General features: G+C 47.7%; 1 protein-coding gene across 2 annotated transcripts in view; it reads right to left on the reverse strand.

Annotated features, from left to right (window-relative positions):
- LOC141231989 (3 beta-hydroxysteroid dehydrogenase type 7-like) overlaps positions 1 to 3,717 on the reverse strand; it is a 217,105-nt gene extending 213,388 nt beyond the window's left edge. Inside the window, exon 1 of one of the 2 annotated variants that reach the window (XM_073667765.1) lies at positions 3,601 to 3,717. The gene's annotated coding sequence lies outside the window, so the exon portion shown is untranslated. The remainder of the gene's footprint in view (positions 1 to 3,600) is intronic. The other variant, XM_073667767.1, reaches the window with a different exon arrangement.
- Positions 3,718 to 6,000: the final 2,283 nt, after the last annotated feature.

The raw sequence follows: 6,000 nt of genomic DNA on the forward strand, positions 1-6,000 counted from the left end.
TGTCCCTGGCTGGAGTGGGAGGGGGGTGGAACATCCCAGTAGTGTAGGGGCAGATAGGGGGAGCAGTCTGGGTAATGCTAGGAGCTCATTGGGTGCTGGTCACCTGAGCTCACACATAGAGGGAGTATATAAGGTGGGAACCATCTTAGATCAGGGTCAGACAGGCAGACAGCTACTAGTCAGTCTGTTGTAGAGGGTCAAGCAGTCCTGAAAGAAGAGAGAGAGGAGTCAGAAGGACCCAGAGGGGAAGAAGAGGGAACCCCAAGAGCCCAAATACAAGCAACAGGGTGAAGGGTTGGCACAAGGGTACCGGATCCCAAGCTGGTGGAGGGCACTAATCCTCAGCCAGAGACCGGAGGTTGTGGGCAGGATCTGCCACGACCCCCCACTATATCCACCAGGAAGGCAGACCAAGTATAGGGTCAGGGAACCCAGAGGAGGTGTACCCACCAAGAGACCCGAGGGAGCCGGACATAGGTGGATCCCTGGTGGGGAAGGCCAGAGAAAAGGAACGTCAGAAAGGGAGCTCAGGATCACGCTCCAGAATTACCTGGGGGTTGGCCGAGTCCAGGACCTGGTGGACGCAGCACGGCTCGGGCGGTCACTCAAGGCCGGAGTGACCAGAACAACAGCAGTAAGTAAACACCCTGAACTGCACAGCCCGACTCCGAGTCTTAATACCATCCTCACTGCACCACCACAACCACCACCCTCTACAACTGACCCCCTGAGGCTATACCCCTCCCGTTGGGGGTTATACTACCAGAAGCTGCACACACACCACCAGCCTCAGCGGACCCTGCTGCAGCGGCGGCCGTATTGACCGCAAATCAACGGGTGGCGTAGTCGACACTAAAGAACATCCAGCAACATCTGTAGGACTGCCACACACTGAGCTTGACACCCTGGGCACGGACCGGGTCACCGCCACTCGGAGACTACAACCCCCATCTGATCCGGCTCCGGGTATCCCCCAAACAACACTGGCCCAGGGGGCGCGTCATATGCATCCTGGTATAGACGGTAAACAGAGGCCTCTGAGCCTAAGGGATCATTCAAATGCACTTATTGTAAATTAGTGTGCTGTCAGTGTACTCAACAGACAGTGCACAGATCCAATAAGAACCAGTGTCCTGTGTGCGATTTTTCATACGGATCGCAGCATGGACTAGTCTGGTCTGCATATCAATAACGGGCAGCTCCTGCACCCGTCCTCTATGTAGATAAGCACAGTGTTGGACTGGAGTGCCTATAGTATGCTTCGATATAATAATAAACTGGGTAGATTATTGAATGAATGAATAAATGAATGAATGATAAGATAGTGTCTTGGTCTGTACATAGTAAATCAGGGAGATTCACCTGTTCTCCTTTGGGCCAGTCCGAACCCGAATAAGCACACACAGCCAGTCACCTCTGCAATTTGTGGATGTGACTGGTCGAGTTTTCGTATGGGCCAGATTGATTCTCCTACTCTTTACAATTATAGACACATTTATACATTCACAAACACAAACATATACACACATCCATATATGTACACATACATATACACACTTATGTACACATACATCTACATACACACTCACACTCATACAAACATATACATATATACTCATACACATATATATATATACTCATATGTGGCGCCCCTGAGGGTTCGACCGCCACAGGGATGCTACACCTCTTTAATGGAGTGTAGTGTTCCTCCTCTGAGGTAAGAACAGCGCGATGGTCAGGACCCTACCTTCACATCCAACACCACACAATAGGCACTAGGTGCTGCCCCTACTGGAAATTGGGAGACTGGGGAACCAAGAGATAGGGGAACCAACTAGTGGGTGAGGGTGGAGGATTCACATTTTAGTGACACTTTAAATTTAATATTTAATACACAGCCATCTTGGTTCTTGGTCGTCTTTTGATCGTGATCTCCCACCCTGAACGTGGATCCTGTGTGGACCTGCAGCGGATGGAGACACGGCCCTCGTACCCTGGCCTTGGATCGAGGGGCAGGTTGCAGATAATGCATGTCACAGCCCGGTCAAAGACCATGACCAAGAAAGCCCGGAGCTCAGGAGTGTAGCTCCACCGCAAATGGATCCCGGGGGGGGATGCAGACGAAGCGGTATACGCCACCTGTCCTCGCCAAGATGATCTATTCAGAGGGATTCCGGCTGCAAAAAGGGGTACCAGCCCCCGACACTTGACCTTGCTACTCTATGTCCTGGTCAGGGAAGCCCGGTAGGCCCTGAGGATCCCACCGAGTAACGGAAGGAGCGGAGCTGCCACCCGTACCCTTTTTCTGAGTGAAGTTCAGAGGGCGACCCAGCCTATCTACACATACACAGACAGGACCCGGTCTGAAGTCTAGGAACACACTGTGGTGCGGGGTCCTGATTGAACACTGGACTTACTCGGAGGTTGTCGGACCCCCCCGTCTCTGGTGACCACAGAACTCCGCGAGGAGCAGGGAGAAGCCTTTCAACTGCACTCTCCACCGTGAGTAAAAACCCTTGAAGTTAACCCCTATGGCCTCCGGACTCTTTATTCTGAACTACACCGCATTACCTAGCACCAGGCCTCCTACACTACAACCCCCTCCATCCTTGTCTCTCTGCCCTGAGGCCCTGCTCCGCCTGTGGGGAGTAGTACCAACCACGGCTGCCATAACACCCTGCCTCAGCGGACTGCAGCAGCGCTGGTGGCCTTCACCAGGTGCCACAGGTGGCGTAGTCGAGATCAGCCACTCAACCCGGATAAGCCTGTACCATCCTTTTTAATGTGATGGCCCTGGGCACGGAGCGGGTCCGGGAGACGGCTGCACCCCATCGACAACATAGGACCCGGCTCTGAGTCCCCCATCTCCCAGGGTAGGGCTTACAGCGCGTCACACACATACAAATACTCGCACACTCAAACATATATACACAATCTCATACACACAGGGTCGGGAAAGGTATTTTGATGCCATAGGCAGATGAAGACAATGGCGCCCCCCATATGAACCTTCAGCCCCCATGTAAAGCAATAGGTCAGAAACTAATGTAATTGGACCCCCAATGCACCCTCCTTCCCTTCTGATGGGTCAGGTAACAAGCTCTGATGACCATTTCCACTAGAATTGTTACCCGCTTCACTGTTACCATTGTGGAAAGAATAGTTTGCTCTTGAAAACGGTTTGAAAACAGGTGCTAGGGAAAACGTAATGTGACATATGTCTCATAGTCAGACAGCACATTACTGTACTTTCTAACCCTCCTAGATTGTCTGGAAGCTGCTGCAAAATGGAGAAACTTTATAAGACATGCAAGGATCCCGCAAAAAAAGGCCACGGCCGCACTATCAGTATTTGGTCAGTATTCGATCAGTATTTTTTCTTAGAAGTGGGAGCCAAAACCAGGTGAGAAACAATCAGAGAAAAGGTATAATAGAAACAAGTCACCAATTCTGAATTTATCACCCACTCCTGGTTTGGGCTCCCACTCCTGAGAAAAAATACTGCCCGAATACTGACCAAATACTGATAGTGGGGCCGTGGCCAAAGTTTGTAATCTGTAGCAATCAGGAGTTAATCACGCTCCTGGAAACATCACTTACCGATAGCTGATCTCTGCTATAAGACAGTGGGAATAAGAGATGTGACTGGCTGCTTATTTATCTTCTCCTGACAGTCTGTGGGCATGCTGCTGACACAAGGAGGATTCCATTTTTATTTTTATTTTTTTATCTATTTGCACTTTAAACACCCTGGGGAATTGTGTAAAAATGTCAACAGCACATGGTAATCTATTTAGTATGCTCATCCTTGCTGAATACACTCATACACAGATAATGTCAATCACTTATGCAGTTTCAAAGTGCAGAATAAACAGAGATTTAAAGCCTTCCCGCTGCAGCCAGTTTTGGCTTTGCAGACCAGGGAACATTTTTCAAACTGACATTTTTCCACTTTATGTGGCAATAACTTTCATTTAAGTGGTAAATTTAGGTCAAGATTAGTGATGAGCGAGCGTACTCGCCACTGCTCGGTAATCGCCCAAGCATCATGGTGCTCGACAAGCTCGGCGAGTATTTCCGGGTTGCTCGGGCGGGAACTCAGGTCCCCACCATGCTTGTTTGCCGCTCTTTAGAGACCCAATGAACATGCAGGGATTGCTTGCCACGCACTGTAATGCCATAGCCATATTGGTTGTGGCATTACAGTGATTGACTGGCCGCATAGTGTTATCGGATCTATATAAGACCTGGTGACGCTAGGCTTGTCACAGTCTATCCTGAAACAGGCAGAGTAGAGAGAGGTGCTGCTGTGTTAGGGACAGAATTGACGGTGTAATAGATATAGGTAGTGGTACTCCAGGAGTATATATATATCCATCTGAACTAACAATCCTTCTGAGGACTAATCCAGCTGCATATATTCAGTGGTGATAGCAGGAGTTAGGCAGGCAGGCAGGGTTTGTGGCAGTGTATTCAGCACAAGAGGGTCCATTGCACGTTCTGGCTGATTCTGCTGTTACAGATATCCGTAGACATAGCCCCAGATACTGTATCAGGGGCCATGGCTAATTTTTTTTAAATTTTAATCCTGATTATTTGGATAAAAATAAATCCAGAGTACATCATTTTACTGCCCCTATTTGTTTGTTAGCAGAATACAGACAGCTTTTTTTTTAAATTTTATTCGCATTACTGTATTGTGCAAGCAGAGAAACTATTTTTCAATGATCAGACCTGATCCCATATGTCTGCCGTAATAATACAGAAATTTTGTGGAGCGTGCCAAATATTCCACTCCATTTAAACTCAGCTACCTGTGTTTTATTGAACCAATTGATACTTGGTCGCTGACAAATAGTGTTGAGCGAATTTGTTCGGCTCAACAAATGTTCGAAAGTTTCAAACTCGGCACAAATATGGCACATTCGATTCATGATCGCAAAGGCAAGCAAATTTTCTTAAAATCGGAAAAGTTCGACAAATTTGCACGGGATCGCGAATACATGGCAACCACAGCGTTTTGAACAGTTTTGTTAGCATAGTGCAAGTGTATGATGAGTGGTGACATTTGCCAGGTGAGTGTGGGGGCTGTGGAGAGCTTATAACAGGTCAGATCAGCGGCGCACTGTTTTTTTTTTCCAGTGGGCAGTAACTTTAATTGAGGAAAGCGCGGCCAGCCAATCATAGCGCAGGAAGCATCTGCACTGTCCAGACATAAGGGCTTCTGCAATTGGCTACAGAAGTCACATGTCCTCTCAATATAAAAAGCGGCCATGTTCCCTCAGCGCCATTATATCCATGTCACTGCTGGAGACAGACGCAGCTCAGTGTTCTCCTGTGTAATGAGAGATATTAGCTAGATAGATGGGTGCTTGTGTGGTAGTCAGATAGTGTAGATAATTCCTGGCCTATGTACTTCTGCAACCGCTGGTGCAGCACATTTTTGGTGTTCTTGTGCAAGTATTGAGATTCTGACAGAAACAGAGGGCACATGCCATACAATAGTGCTGTGCACCGCTGGTGTAGAGCTCCATGTCTCAGCATACCTTGAATCTTTTTTTGCACTTGCTAATGTGATCAAGCAAGCACAGTGCGCCTTTTCATTTAGTGGGGTTGAAATTGTGCTCTGCACAGTCTGCAGAGCTTCTTATTGCAGAGCACAAAATCTGTTTTTTTTTCTGTTGCTATTGTGATATTGAAAGCTGTGTGCACTAAAGTTTTTTTTGTGTCAGATACTATTTTAGTGGAGTTGAACTTCAGGTGGTTTCAGAGTAAAAAAATAAATTTTTTCTCTTGCTACGCCCAGTCCAAAAAATATTTTTTTCTGTGCCAAAAGTCATACAGTGCTATAAGCCAGCTACTACGTCAGTGGCGGTCAAATTCAGCCTGTACGCACAGTCAAACCTATATATATTTTTGGTTGGCAGGCAGAGTCCACCAAAGGTTTTTTACTGTGGCAAAGTTGAACCAGTCTACTAAAAGACAGATCCTATTTTAGTG

Source organism: Phyllobates terribilis, unplaced genomic scaffold (genome assembly GCF_046119375.1).
Source record: "Phyllobates terribilis strain yellow unplaced genomic scaffold, ASM4611937v1 Scaffold_2__4_contigs__length_985480577, whole genome shotgun sequence".
NCBI lineage: Eukaryota > Metazoa > Chordata > Amphibia > Anura > Dendrobatidae > Phyllobates > Phyllobates terribilis.